A 15,482-nucleotide genomic window follows, 5' to 3' on the forward strand; every position below is an offset into this window, starting at 1 on the left:
AGGAAGGGAGGAAAATGCCTGTTCACCAAGAAAGTAACCTTCTATGGTCTTATTTCTTTTCCCTTTTCTGGGCATTTTCCCAGCCAGTGACTTGACCTCTGAATAGTCTCCTCACACCCACCTTGCCTCCTGATCCTCCCAGTCAGCTGGTCTGAGATTCAAATGCTGCTTCCAGCCTTAGGGCTTTTGGCGCGGGCAGTGCTGCTATTCAGTATGAGATTATGTTCAGGTGCTGAGGTTGGGGCAGGGCCGCCTCTCAGGCTCAGTTCCCTCAGGGGGTTTATGCACAGACCTTCCACAATGGATTCAGGCTCCCGCCCGCTTGGGGAGCCCCTGTCTGCAGCAACCTCTCAGCTTCTGCCTCCCGGGGGGGCCTGAATTATGGGGGCACCCCACTCCCCTCTCGACCCGCCAAAAACTCTCTCTCACTGACCCCCGTCACCTGTGGGTGGAGGAACTTGTAGGGCCGCTGGAGATCCCGTCCCTGAAGCCTGCTCGGATCTGTTTCTCTTGGTGCCGCATCCGCAGTCGCAGTAGGTCTGGGCTGGGCTCCGCGTCTGCAGCGGGACGGACCTTTTGCGAGAGGTTTGCAGGTCCCTCTGTGGGTGGAGGGACCCGCGTGGCCGCTGGAGATCCCGTCCCTGAAGCCTGCTCTGATCTTTTCTTCTTGGTGCCCCGGCTGCGACAGGGCTGCACTCAGCTCCCAGTCCCGGCGCCCAGTCCGCAGCAGGAAGGACCCCCTGTGAGAGGTTTGCAGGTCTCTCCGGAACAGAAATCTCCCTCGCTCCAATGTTCCGTGGCCTCTGGGTGCAGAATTAGCGGTGAGTTACTTCCCTGTAGCCGTTCTATGGGCTCGGAGCTATGTGTATGTGCATCTTTCTACTCCGCCATCTTGGCTCCGCCTCCCATGTTTGCTATATATGAATAGGACACATAGACATTTAGTGTCTGAAATGGGAAAACTCTATAAGCCTAAGACCCTTTTTACTAGCATATCTGAAACAATGAATTGTGAACTCAGCATTTGGAGTACAAATAGTACCTTTTCTTTTATATAGACGCTGAACTCTCTCCACAACTTTGGTATATTATGTTATGCTTAATTTGCTAAGTAATAGAGAACCAAGGAACTACCTAAAATGAAATAACAACAGGGGAGAGATAACTAATAGACATGGTTCATCCTCCCTGCTCTATGATGAAGACGCCATAGATGTAATGGTGGTTTAGAGAAGGATTGATGTCTTTTTATGATTTTTTTTTCCACCATTGAGTTGAGTCGTCAAAAAATATGATGATCTCAGAAAGAACCCTAGATGCAGTTTCTAAAATCATAAGGGCCTTTAAATTACAAATTCTTTTCTTAATGAAAACAGTGTAGAAGTAAGAATGAAAACATATTCCTGAGTATGCAATTAAATGTTCAGCAGGTGGCAGTAGAGGTAGATATTCTGGGTGATGAGGCTGGTACTTAAAATATGAGGATGTTGTCATAGAAATCTGAGTCATACTTGTTCCATAAATCAGACTATTAGGTCAGTGTCACAGAGGATAAAAATTTCTCTGACCCTTCAAACAGGATATGCCTTCCAGAAAGACAAGGCATTAGTTGGAGGAGATATTTAATTTTCCTATTGTGAACTGTGACTTTCACAACTCAGTTTCTTCACCTAGTGGAGTAAAACAAGGAATATGAGATATTCCTAGAAAGTCAATGGTTGACAATAAGTGGGCTATGGTGAAATTATTTAGGTGAAATGTCATCCCAGGTAAAAGCAGGGAAAAGGCTGACCCAGGAACCAGTAGAGTGGCAAGGATCAGGACAAGAGATGCTAATAAGAAAGAGATTATTAAAAAAAGAAAAAAAAGGTTCTATCCATTACTCATTGGAACTGGAAGATAATTGAGGAGTTTGTGCAATCAGAAATATGTATAAGACTGATTACAAGTGCATTAGGAACACACAAAGGACTACAACATGTGGTTTACTTGTTGAAGTGATATGGGATGATTGTTACTGAGTGAAACCATGAGTTCTGGGAGTTTCAGTGACACCAACATTATCCAGTGCTTTGGAACAAGCTATATTAAAAATTTCCTACTCAAGTTCAAGAAAGAAACTTCTTACAGGGAGGAAGAAGATGTTCTTCTTTTTGAATAGAGTAAGCCATGCAAATTAGTCCCTCCCTACTGGTATGAAAAACAGCCCAAAACCTGTACCTGGATCTCTGGCAGACAAGTTCAAGCTGCTTGTGTCTTAGAGGACTAACTTGGAAGCTTACCATGAAATTTAGACTGAACTGGATTGTCCTTCTGAGTATTTTCCAAGGTAGTTTTATGCAGAAAGGTGGAAAATATGAAACGTTGACCTAATGTGACTATTGACTTTAAAGCAATGTCTCTGTGTTGCAGATGTCCAGTGTGATGTGCAGCTAGTGGAGTCCAGGGGAGATGTGAGACAGCCTGGAGGATCTCTGCGTCTCTCCTGCAAAGCTTCTGGATTGACCTTCAGTAGCTACTGGATGGACTGGGTCCACCAGGCTCCAGGGAAGGGACTGGAATGGGTTGCAAGAATTAGCACTGGTGGAAGTAGTACATACTATGCAGATTCATGAAATGTCGATTCACCATCTCCAGAGATGATGGCAACAGCATGTTATATCTAGAGATTAATTTCCTTAACACCGGGGATACAGCTCTGTATTACTGTACAAGAGACACAGTGAGAAAAAGGATTGTGAGACCAGACAGAAACTTTCCCTGCCTAGGAGGTGAGGTGCCAGTGGATGTGGAAGGGGGTTGAGCTCATGATGCACAGAGTACAAGATGTCTAGATTCAATAACAGATGTAGAAGAAATCTAAACTATTTCTATTTATGGCCTGTGTTGTTTTTTCTTCTGCCCCAGGAGAAAGAAACTTTTCCAATAGCTACCTATCATTCGCAATTCCTCACGCTCACTCCTACCCCCATCCTATATTCAATCAGTAGTTATGTCATGTAAATTCAGCTTTCATCATCTGTTATGTTCCCTCTTCTCTCCTCAGGTACTGAAACCCCTCTGAGGTAGACTCTTACCAGATGAACTTGAATCATTGTGCTAGCCTCCTATTTGTTATCCAAGCCTCAGTACTCTCTTCCCTCCAGTTCATACTAAATCCAGCTATCAAAACTATCTTCCTAATGTTGATATCTCAGCATATCCCTCAAATTCCAGATACTTTATTACATCCAGGAAAAAATACACAATCGTATCTGAATTTTAAATCATTCCATAGCATCCATAGCATGGTTTCTTCCTATCTTATTCTACCTTGCTCCTTTCCATATATTCAGTAATCCAGTGACACTGACCTTCTTGCTACTACTATCACCAAAGGTTCCATCCCACTACTGCTTGTGTTATTAATGGCTGGAATTTTTCTTCTTCTTATCCCTGTCTAGTGAGCCATTTGTTCTCCTTCCCATCTCATCTAAAATCTTCCCCGCTTGTACTTTCCCCATCTTCTCTAATTCTAGTACATTTGCATGGCATATAAATAAATAAATAAATGCACACACACACACACACACACACACACACACATATATATGTATGTATGTATACATATACACACACACATATATACATGTATGTGCATATACATATATACACACACACATTGTGTATATATGGAATCATGATTATTTTTTTCACGTTCTCTCTGTGAATGAGACTGTCTTCCTAAAAACCAGGTACTATTTTTTGTCTTCCTTTATATCCCCAGTACTTAGCATAGCAATGTGCCTGGTACAAAATATGTCCTTAATAAATAAATACTTGTTGCTGATTTGACCTTCTGTTCCTTTCTGAATGAGACTCTCCCATATTGCTGAGATGTATTGCATTTGTGATTTTCATATTATATATGTGATGAGTAAATTCTCTGTCATTTTAGTATATTAAGTACGAAAATCCATAGGAATTTTTGTCAAGTATTCATTGTTTTAAGTTTAATTTGCAATAGTGTAAATTAAGGAAAATTGGTCTAAGCAAGACAACATTCTCTTATCAGGACTGGTAACCTGAGAATAAAAAGTGTTAGTGACTGAATCATTCAGCAACCAAAGACCCAAAGCAAAAGACATCTCTCCTTTTGTAGATTTTGGTGAGTACAGAACAAAGAACAGAAGAAGATAGGTGACATTAATGGCTTAAAGTCAGCAGGACTGATTATATAGCTGAGTCATGGGGAAATAGGGCCTAAGAACACTCCTGTCTGTGACTAAGCACTGGTAATTAATTGAGTCCACTTGCAAGTTCCAAAATAATGGCCTAGACTTATTTTGAAAGCAAATCAGATATTCTTTTTTTACATTAAACTACTTTAATGATTTCAAAATTCTGTGACAGAATTTTGGTCAGGTTGTTTCCATTTAAAAATTACTGATTTTAAAAACTAATTACTTAAAATTGCCACCAAAAAATAGTCCAAAAACACTCCTTTCCTCCTGAAGCTTTTATGATGCATTGTAAATATTAACCAGTCTTTTACTATTAAACTTAAATGGCCAACTGAGATAAACCGTTCTGAGACCATTCTTCCACCACTGATTAAAACTTGGGTGGCAGGTGTTGTACAGAATAATGATTCAGCCTTTTGTGCCTTCTGGGCAGATTTTGTGACCTTGCCAGCTCCAGCAGCCTTATTGTCAACTGCCTTTTTAACACCAAATGCAACAGTGTGCGTCACATCAGGAACAGCAAAACGACCCAGAGGAGGAAAATCAGACAAACTCTCCACACACGGGCTTCCCTGGAACCATGTGAACGGTGGTGGCATTATCAGATTTCAAGCACTTAGGACCATCTTCCAGCTTCTTACCAGAACTATGATCAATCTTCTCCTTCAGTTCAGCAAACTTACAAGCAATGGGAGCAGTGTGACAATCCTACCCAGGTGCATAGTGAGGACTGATTTGGTCTGGATGGTTCTGGATAATAATCTGTTCAGTGAAACCAGCTGCTTCCATAAGTGAGTCATTCTTGCTATCACCAGCCACAATACCGTGATGGACATCTTTGACAGCACATTCTTGACATTGAAACCAACATTATCCCCTGGCAGAGCCTCACTCAAAGCTTCATGGTGCGTTTCGACAGACTTTATTCAGTTGTAATATTGACGGGGGTGACGGTCAGCACCATGCCTAGAACACCAGTTTCTGCTCTGCCAACAGATACCGTACCAGTACTGTCAATCTTGTAGACATCTTGGAGGGGTAGACAAAAGGACTTGTCAGTTGCATGAGGTGGTGGCAGAATGCAATCCAAAGCTTCAAGCAGTGTAGTTCCACTGGCGTTGCCACCCTTAAGACTGACTTTCCATCCCTTGAACCAGGGCATATTAGAGTTAGACTCCAACAGGTTGACACCATTTCAACCTGAAATTGGCACAAAAGCTACTATGTCAGTGTTGTAGCCGGTTTTCTTAATATAGGTACTGACTTCCTTGAGAATTTCCTCATATCACTTCTGGCTGTAGGGGGGCTCTGTGGAATCCATTTTGTTTACACCAATAGTCAGTTGTTTTACACCTAATGTTTAGGCCACAAGGGCATTCTCACGGGCCTGCCCATCCTTTGAGATACCAGCTTCAAATTCACCAACACCAGTAGCAACAATCAGGACAGCACAGTCCCCCTGAGATGTGCCTGAAATCATGTTCTTGATGAAGTCTGTGTGTCCTGGAGCATCAATAATGGTCACATAGTACTTGCTGGTCTCAAATTTCCACAGGGAGATATCAATAGTGGTACCACCCTCACATTTAGCCTTCAGTTTTTCCAAGACCCAGGCATATCCAAAGGAGCCCTTTCCCATCTTAGTAGCCTCCTTCTCGAACTTCTCAATAGTTCTCTTATTAATTCCACCACATTTGTAGATGAGGTGGCTAGTAGTGTTGGACTTGCCAGAGTCTACATGTCCAATGACGACAATGTTAATGTGAATCTTTTCCTTGTCCATTTTTGTGGCAGTTTAGCAATGGTATTCACAACACCTGTGTTCTGGTAGCAAACCCATTTCAAAAAAGCCAAATCAGATATTCTTGAAGGAAAGTTTGGTGGTGTAAAGATAGTTGGTCTAATTGTCTTATGTCAAGTCGTATTTGCTCAAGATTAGCTAAATTGTTTGAGACAAGAAAAGATCAGTGGTTTGCAAGAGAATTAGATTTCAAAATTTAGACCATTACAGGTCAGCTGAATTCTGAACTAAGTTCAGAAATGTAAAACCATAACCATCTAGTCAGTTACAGGACATAATAAATTAATTGTAAATAGGATCAATAAGGAAATGTTACAGAACCCATTCTAATCTTCTCAGTATTACATGGACACAGTAATATCACATGCATAATTTACAGATTAAACATGCCTTTAAATAGGGCCTAAAGTGTATCTCTTTCACAAACTGTAAGCAAGTGTAAGAAATCTTTGTTGCTTTGGCTGATGTGAAGAATTTGGTTAAGCAAGCTGAGAGGAATTTTTGGCCTTGAAGTATGAAGGGAAGTGACACCATATGAGGAACATCTACTGACTGACTGGCAAAAGTGTTTCCAAACGATTAAAGCAAATGAGTTAACATTGCTAAATGATTTATTCAAATGGATATCAATTCCTTTTTAAAAGTAAGGAATTTCTAGTTATTCCTTTCAGGTGCCTTCTCACTCTGTGTCTGGGTATCCTGCACTCAACAGCGATAAAGCACTTCCTCACCAGTAATGTTGACTCTACTAGCACCATAATAAAAATGTTTAGAAAAAATTTTCGGAGGCGGAGCCAAGATGGCGGAGTGAAACCAACGACCCACTTAAGCTCCTGGACAAACTCCTCTGGATATCTCTGAAAGGAGTATCTGACCAAACTTTGGAGGTGCAGAATCCAGTGGGTGACAGACTTTGACGGATTTGGAGCCCAGGGTAGACTGGAAGGTCCACGGGAGGGATCTGTTCTGCAGGGGTGAGCCCCCAGCGCACAGCACAGCGTGGTCAGCACAGGGGAGTGGAAAGGACCTGAGAAGCCCGAGAGTGGCGGGCAGAGCCAGCGGAACAGGAGACAAGCCAAACCGAGCCAGTGAGAGCCACTGAGCGCCAGATATCAGCTCAGCAGCCCTTGAAACCTTCAGCTTGAAGACGAAACTTCAGTAAGTCACCTACTTGAACTTCCGAGAGCCAGGATGGCGGAGTGATCAGTAAATGCTCTCTCCTCCCCCCTGATGACCATGAAAGAACCATAAAATATTTCCCCAGAAAAATCCTGGATTAGCGGGAACAACAGAAGGGGGCAAATAGTCTCATAACACCAGAGGCTAGGAAAATAGCAAAGGGGGATTCTTCCTACTGTGGCGGAGGCAATCTGGAAGGACAGAGGACCCAGGGCAGAGAAAATTCGCACTGAGACCCAGGCAAGCCTCAGCACTGGGAGACGAGCCCCAGGAGGAGTGGGAACACTCATTAGCATCTAGGCATGCCTCAGCCCTCCAAGGGAAAAGGGAAGACAATAGGGAAGCTGGGATCACCATCCACTGACCTTGCCTTTGCCTCAGGTCAGCTGAGGAGATCTCCTGTGACCAGACCACCCCTCCCACACACCTAACAAGCTAACCCCAGGGTTGATCTGGGAAACAAAAAACAAAAACCTGCTTTTAGCTTCTTCACACATCAGCTCAACACAAAGTTCTGTACCTTCTGACTGAAAGAACCAGAAGCTACAACACTCAGCCAACATCATGAATAGGAAAAAGCAGATGAAAAGTGAAAAAACCATAGAATCTTTCTATGGGGATAAGGACGAAAACACAAACACCAAAGAGGTCAGAGCTGAGACTGTACTTCCATCTGAAACTTCAGAAGGGACTATGAATTTCTCGCAAGCACAACTAGATTACCTGGAACAGCTGAAGAAGGAAATAGAAGAAAAACTGGCCAATGATATTAAAATTATAAAAAAAGAATTCACTGATGAGAACATCACTTTGAAAAGGAAAATTGAACAAATGGAAAAGGAAGTTCAAAAATTAACTGGAGAAAATAATTCCCTAAAAGGAAGAGTTAATCAAACGGAAAAGGAAACCCAAAACCTAATTGGGAAAATTGATCAAATGAAAAAATTTTCAATATGGTCAGAGAGTCTGCATCTTTTAAAGTGAGGATTCCACTTATCTAACCTTAATGAAAAAAACTGTACTGAGGTTCATGTTTACCAAACTACACATCTGGTCAGCAATCCATTATTCAAAATTAATGTTCATCAGTGTAAATATTCTATTACTGACAAATACTGGTGACCTTTAAATGTTTTTTAAAATTATTTATTGCATTAATTGTATTTTATTTTCCAATAACATATAGTTATGAACATTCATTTTTACAAGGTTTTGAATTCCAAAGTTTTCTCCCTCCCTCCTTTCCTTTTCACCTCTCAAAGACAGCAAGAAATCTCATAAAAGTTATACACATCTCATGATGTTAAACATATATTCACATTAGTTATGTTGAGAGAGAAGAATCAGACCAGAAGGAAAAAGACAGGAGAAAGAAAAAAAATGAAAATATTAAGCTTTGATCTGCATTCAGTTTCTATAGGTCTTTCTCAGTAGATGGATACCGTGATTCAGCATGAGTCCTTTGGGAATGTATTGGATCATTATATTGCTGAGAAGAACTAAGCCTATCATAGCTGATCATCACACAATATTGCTGTTTCTGTGTACAACTTTCTTCTGGTTTTGCTCAATTCACTTTTCATTAGATCAAGTGAATCTTTCAGGTTTTTCTGAAATAATCCAGCTTGTCATTGCTTAAAGCACAATAAAATTCCATAACAATCATACATCACGGTTTGATCAGCCTTTCCCCAGTTGATGGGTATCCCCTCAATTTCCAGTTCTTGGACACCGCAAAAGGATTGATCCAACAGTATCCCTTTTAGAGCTATCTCACAAAGAAAGTAAAAAAGGGGAAAATTAAATTTAAATTATAAAATTAACATAATGTATATAATTAATTTATTATATTCAAATAATATAATTATTTTAATTAATACAATTTATATAAGGCAATTTGAATTAAAATTTAATTATATTCAACACAATGTATGGAATTCTCATTTTTTATGTAACGATCGTGAAGCGATGAAAGAAAAATTAAAATACAAGTTCTGTGCCTGTAAAGGAAAAAAAAATACAAACTGACACATTTCAGATTCTATGCGTTGCACAAGGTTTCCTAAACCTAATGACCGATAAGAAAATAATTTGTAATTTGGAAAGTTCCTAATGGATCTCATAAACTCCCACACTTTTTTTCTCCTCTTCACCCCCTATCCCTCCTGGAATAAGAACACCTACCTACCTCATTTCTTGGTCAGTGGAAAAGAAAGAGAAAGTAGAAAAAAGCAGGGATAAGAGACTGCTTTTTCTTAAGGCCATAGTGATGGCAGACTTGGGAGCTCTGAATAAGGAGAGTGGTGCCTCCACTTGGAAGTTCAGTCCAAAATGTTCTACCCCTGACAATGGGGAAGACAAAATCACTCCCCTCAAAGAAAACTGTGTCATTTCTCCACTACACACAAGAGATTATATTAGAAACAGAAAAGCATTGACTGTCCCCTCCCTTTCTCCTCATTCACTGAACTAGCTTTTTCATGCCTCGTTAATGTGATATGGATTGCCCATTTTTATCTCCCCTTTCTCTCTTCTCCCCGTGCAGTCTTCTTTCTCACCCCTTAATTTTGGGTGCTTTTTGCCTTGGATCACTGTCATCTCATACCTACACCATCTATCTATCTATCTATCTATCTATCTATCTATCTATCTATCTATCTATCTATCATCTATCTATCTATCATCTATCTATCCTCCTTCAAATTGCCCTTAGCAGTTTGATTTTTATATCTCTAAATGAACAAATTAATTAAAGTAGAAATGCTTTCATTACATTGTGCTGGCCTACTCAGGTGCAACTGGTATTTTTCCAGTGTTTTAGATCTGACTTGATTCGTGTGAAAACCGTTTTGTAATTCTGTTAATAGAGTTCCTGGGTTTGTCTTAGCAGGTAGAATCCCAAGTACTTTACATTGTCTGCAGTTATTTTAAATAAAAGTTCTCTATCTCTTACTGCTGGGCTTTGTGAATGATATATAGAAATGCTCATGAATTATGTTGGTTTATTTGGCAGAACAGGAAGATGATATGTATTGGAGAGGATGTGGGAGAGTTGAAACACTAATGCATTGTTGGTGGAGCCGTGGGCTGATCTGGCCATTCTGGAGAGCAGTTTGGAAGTATGCCCAAAGGGCTACAAATATGCATATCCTTTGACCCAGCAATATCGCTTCTAGGACTGTATATTAAAGACATAATAAAAATGGGAAAGAGTCCCACATGTACAAAAATATTTGTAGCAGCACTCTTTGTGGTGGCCAAAAACTGGAAATCAAAGGGATGCCCATCAATTGGGAAATGGCTGAATAAATTATGGTATATGAACGTAGTGGAATACTACTGAGTTATAAGAAATGATGAACAGGAAGACTTCAGAGTGGCCTGGAAAAACATATATAATCTGATGCTGAGTGAAAGCAGCAGAACCAGGAGAACTTTGTGCATAGAAATGCCTATAGTGTTTGTGAGTTTTTCCTGGTAGAATTGAAACTTCATAGCAATGCAAGGACTTAAAAAATTTCTAACTATCTTCTAAGAGAAAATGTCTTCCACAACCAGAAAAAGAACTATGAAATTCAATCACAGAATATAGAAGATCATTTTTTCTGTATGTGTATTACGTTTTGGCTTCTTATACGATTTCTCCCATTCAATTTTCTTCTTGTACACATGACTATAGTGAAAATATATTTAATAAGTATGTTTGAGTAGAACCTATATAAAACTACGTGCCTTCTCGGGGAGGGAGGGGAGACGTAAGAGGGGGAAGGGAAAAATAATAATCTAAGTTATATGGTAGTGATTGTAGAACATTGAAAATAAACAAAATTAATTTATAAACAAGAATGCAGAAGCTCAGCAAGAAAAGAATGAAGTATCTCCTGTTGCTTTGGGAAGACAGACTTAGAGGTGTTGACCAGACATTTTATTTTGAATAGAGTATAAACATTGTTAGAGGAAAACTTATTTCTTAAATGCTTATATGAACAAAATAGAGAAAGAATAGACAAATGAATTTGATATGCAACTGAAAAAACCAACAAACTACAAAAATCCCCAATTAAAGACTGAATTGTAAATTCTAAAAATTAGTGATCAGATTAATAAAATTGAAGCTAAAAAAAACAATTAATAAAGAAAACAAGGATTTGCTTTTATGGTAAAAAAACAAATAAAATAGATGAGCAAAAAACCTGAAACCACTACCATCAAAAATGGAAAGGGTGAATATATAACCAATGAAGATGAACTTAGAACAAGTATATGGAATTATGTTACCAATTTTAGGCTAATAAACTTCACAATTTAAGTGAAATGGAAGAATATTTACAAAAATAAAAACTGACTCAAATGACAGAAGAGGAAATAGACCTAAAGGCTCAATAGATCTACTTTTGAAAGAGAATTGACCACATCAAAAACGAACTTCCTAAGAGAAAAGCGCCAGGACCAGACATAGTTACAAGTGATTTCCATCAAACATTTAAAGATCAATTAATTCCAATAGTAAATAAATTATTTAGAATAACATGTATTAAAAGGATTCTACCACATTCCTTTTAGGAAACAGTTATGGTACTGATACCTAAACCTGATCAGAGTAAAGATTGAGAAAGAAAATTATTGGCCAATTTTATTAATGAAAAAGAATGTAAAAATCCTGAATAAAATGCTAGCAAAAAGGTTAAAACACTATGATCAAGTATGATTTATACCAGGATTTTAAGCGTGTTTTAACAAAAGGAAATCTATTTATATATGTAAGTACATAAATTTAAAAAGAAAAGATAATCTTGATTGTATCAATAGATGCACAAAGAATTTGACAAAATTTAACCCTCATATTTATTAAAACACTTGAATACATAGCTGAAATTGTTTTTTTTCCCTTAAATTGCTAAATGGCCTACACTTTAAAATATCACCAAGCATTATTTCTAAGAGGAAAACCTCGAAGCCTTCCCAGGATGATCACCCTTGAAACAAGGCTACCAACTGACATCAATATTATTTAAAATTCTATTGGAAATCCTAGCAATAGCAAATAAGGGAAGGAAAATATATTGAAGATATATGAATAGGTACTAAAGTTATTTTTTTGCAGAAGATGTGATGATGTACTTTGAAAATGCCAAAGATTCACTAAAAGTTGTTTAAAATAATGATTTTAGCAAATCAGTGCGATATATGAATCATCAGGACTCCTATACGTCACTAATGAAACTCTACAGGAAGAGATGATTAAAATACTCCTTTCAAAACAACTCTAGACAATATAAGTTCTCAGGATCTATGCTTGTGCAAAAAAATCTAGGAAGTATATTAACGAAATTATATAAAAATTTTTATACAAGTATAATCAGACTGAATTAATTGGAAAAAAGTATTTATTGTTTATGGGAAAGCAAGGCCAATATAGCAAAAACAACAATTTTATGCAAAGTATTTATATATTCAATGTGATTGCAATTAAATCATAAATTTTCTTCTGATTGAATTTGAAAAAAATAAATAACTTCATTTGAATAAAAAAGTCAAGAATATCAAAAGAAATAATGGAAAAAATATAAAGGAAGGAGATTTAGCAGTACTAGATTTTAAAGTATATTGTAAGGCAGCAATTATCAAAACATTCTGGTTCTTACTAAGATATTGAAAGTATGTCTATTAATAGTATAAGCATACAATTTACAGCATTTAATAAGAATAATAACTTTCTATTTAATAAGTATAAACACTTAAGGTTTTGAAATAAGATTTTAGGAAAACAACTGAAAAACCTGGAAAAATCACATGTCAGAAACCGGGCACAGATTAATATCTTACAGAACTTACCAAGAAAAAATGTCAAAATAGACATGTCACCTTGCAACAGCAAGCCTCCTAGCCTATCCAAATTCACCTTATGTCACAATTTCTTAGATTTGATTTTTTAAAAGGAAAGCAATTTTTAGGGGTCAACCACCATCTTTTGTTCCATAAAACAACAGAGGACATACAAGCAGAGACATGAAGACGCACAGACAAGGCTTCTGTCTGACCATAGGCAATAAATACATAACAGATAGACAGACAGATTCAACTGACCGTTACATATTTATTTAGTTACTAGAGAAAGAAGCACCAATATCAAGGGTTTTCAAAGCACAGGTCCTCTTTAAGGGCTACTCAGAGCCTCACCTGGCACATAAACTTTCTTCTAAAGGGTAATCCCCAAGTCAAAATCTTACCTCAGAATAAATATACGCTTTTCAGAGCAACTAATAAAGTTAGCGATTGAGAAGAGATGTGGGATGGAGACAAGATGGGGGAATTAACAGCACAAACTTTCTAGAGTACTGCCCCTAAGCCCAGCCACATACCTGCAAAAATGACTCTAAACAAATTCTGGAGCTGCAAAACCCACAGACTGATGGAGTGAAGCAAATCTCCAGCCACAACAGCCTGGAACGTTGCCAGGCAGTGTCTATCATGCCAGGAAGAGGGCAGGCGGCAGTCCAGCGTGGGTTGCACTGCCACAGGCAGGACCTGAGCAGTCCATAGCGAGACTGAATCCGTCACAGCTGCGGCAGCTTCCAGAATTCAGGATGACAAAACACCAAGGACAATTTGGAAGGTAAATGGAAATAGCCTATGGGATCAGTATGGGAGAAAGGAGTGATCTGGTCCCAACCCCAGGGTAGCAAAGGAGAAAGGGACTGAATAAGCTATGGCAGCCACAGTAGCAGGGGCAGTGACAGTGACTGTTTCTGGAGATCTAGGCCCAAACATATTGTGACAGTACATCCCCAACCCAAGTGGAACCACAGATCTACCTTGGCAAAGAGCTCAAAAGTCAAGTAAATGCCTGGGGAAATCAGCAAAAATTGAAAAGGAGATTCAGACTACAGAATCTTACTTTGGTGACAAGGACGATCAAAACATGCAGACAGAAGACAAGTAAGTCAAAACTCCTCCATCCAAAGGCCCTAAGAAATAAATGGATTGGTCTCATGTAGTGGAAGAATTGAAAAAGGATTTTGAAAATCAAGTAAAAGTAGAGCAAAACTGGGAAGAGAAATGACAGTGATGCGAGAAAGTCATAAAAAATGAGTCAACTGCTTACTAAAGGAGACCCAAAAATGCTGTAGAAAACAATACTAAAAAATAAACTAACCCAAAATAAGAAAAGAGATTCAAAAAGCCAATGAAAAGAATACTTTAAAAAGGGAAATTGGCCAGGTGGAAAAGGAAGTCCAAAAGCTCACTGAAAAAAATAATTCCTTGATGATTACAATGGGGGGGGGGGGGGAGAGCCTAGATGGCAGAGTGAGACCAAGAGGATCACCTAATTGAACTTCTGCAAGCCAAGATTACAGAGTGATTACTAATTGCTATTTTCCTCCCTTTGTTGACCTCAAACAAACCAGAGAGTATTTCCCAAGGAAAAATCCTGGAACAGCGGGATCAGCTGAAGGGGTAAATAGTCTCTTAGCCTGTGAGGCTAAGACAATCCCTAAGGAGAGTCTCTCTTGGTGTGGCTGAAGAGAACCAGTGCAGGACCAGAGCTGTCCCAGACAGCGCCACATCAGCAAACTGGGAGGACATCTTCAGACCCGGGTGTTTGGAGCCTGCAACAAGTAACACTAGTATGCCAAGCTTGCCTCAGCACCCCAGGGCAATTGGGAAGACAGTAGTGTAGAGGAGTTTTCTAGCTTGCCTATGATCTATCTCAGCAGAAGAGACCTCCTGTGGCCACACCAAGCCTTCCCAACAATTAATGTAGCCAGCTCCAGGGTAACTCCAAGGAAACCCAGAAAGATTTCAGGGGCCTCTCCTTTTGAACGTCAACCAGCTCAGCACCAGGTAAGCTGCAGCATTTTACCTTTTAATTGGAAGACTCAGAGGCCACAACACAAAAAGCCTCAAGTTCAAGGTACAAGAATTGTGAGACAGAGCCCCCTGTCCCCCAGAAGCAGAATTCTACTTTAAAAGTCAGGAAAAGGGTGATCATCATAAGGAAGAAGCAAGCCACAAAGGAAAGGACCATAGAGTCTTATATAGGGACAAGGACCAAAAGACTAACACTGAAGGGGTCAGCATTGATACTATACTTCCATCTGAAACTTTAGAAGGGAATATGAATAGGTCTCAAGTCCAAAGAGCATTTTTAAAAGAGGTCAAGAAATATTTTAAAAGCCAAATTAGAGAAATAGAAAAACTGCCCGAAGATTTTAAAAATATGAAAAAAGAATTCACCGAGAAGAGCTTTTTATAAAGGAAAATTGGACAAATGGAAA

General features: G+C 39.0%; 1 pseudogene; it reads right to left on the reverse strand.

The window, feature by feature from the left end:
* LOC140517347 (elongation factor 1-alpha 1 pseudogene) overlaps nucleotides 1-6,044 on the reverse strand; it is a 193,078-nt pseudogene extending 187,034 nt beyond the window's left edge.
* Between the last annotated feature and the right edge of the window lie 9,438 nt (nucleotides 6,045-15,482).

This window comes from Notamacropus eugenii, chromosome 1 (assembly GCF_028372415.1).
Source record: "Notamacropus eugenii isolate mMacEug1 chromosome 1, mMacEug1.pri_v2, whole genome shotgun sequence".
In the NCBI taxonomy this organism is placed as follows: domain Eukaryota; kingdom Metazoa; phylum Chordata; class Mammalia; order Diprotodontia; family Macropodidae; genus Notamacropus; species Notamacropus eugenii.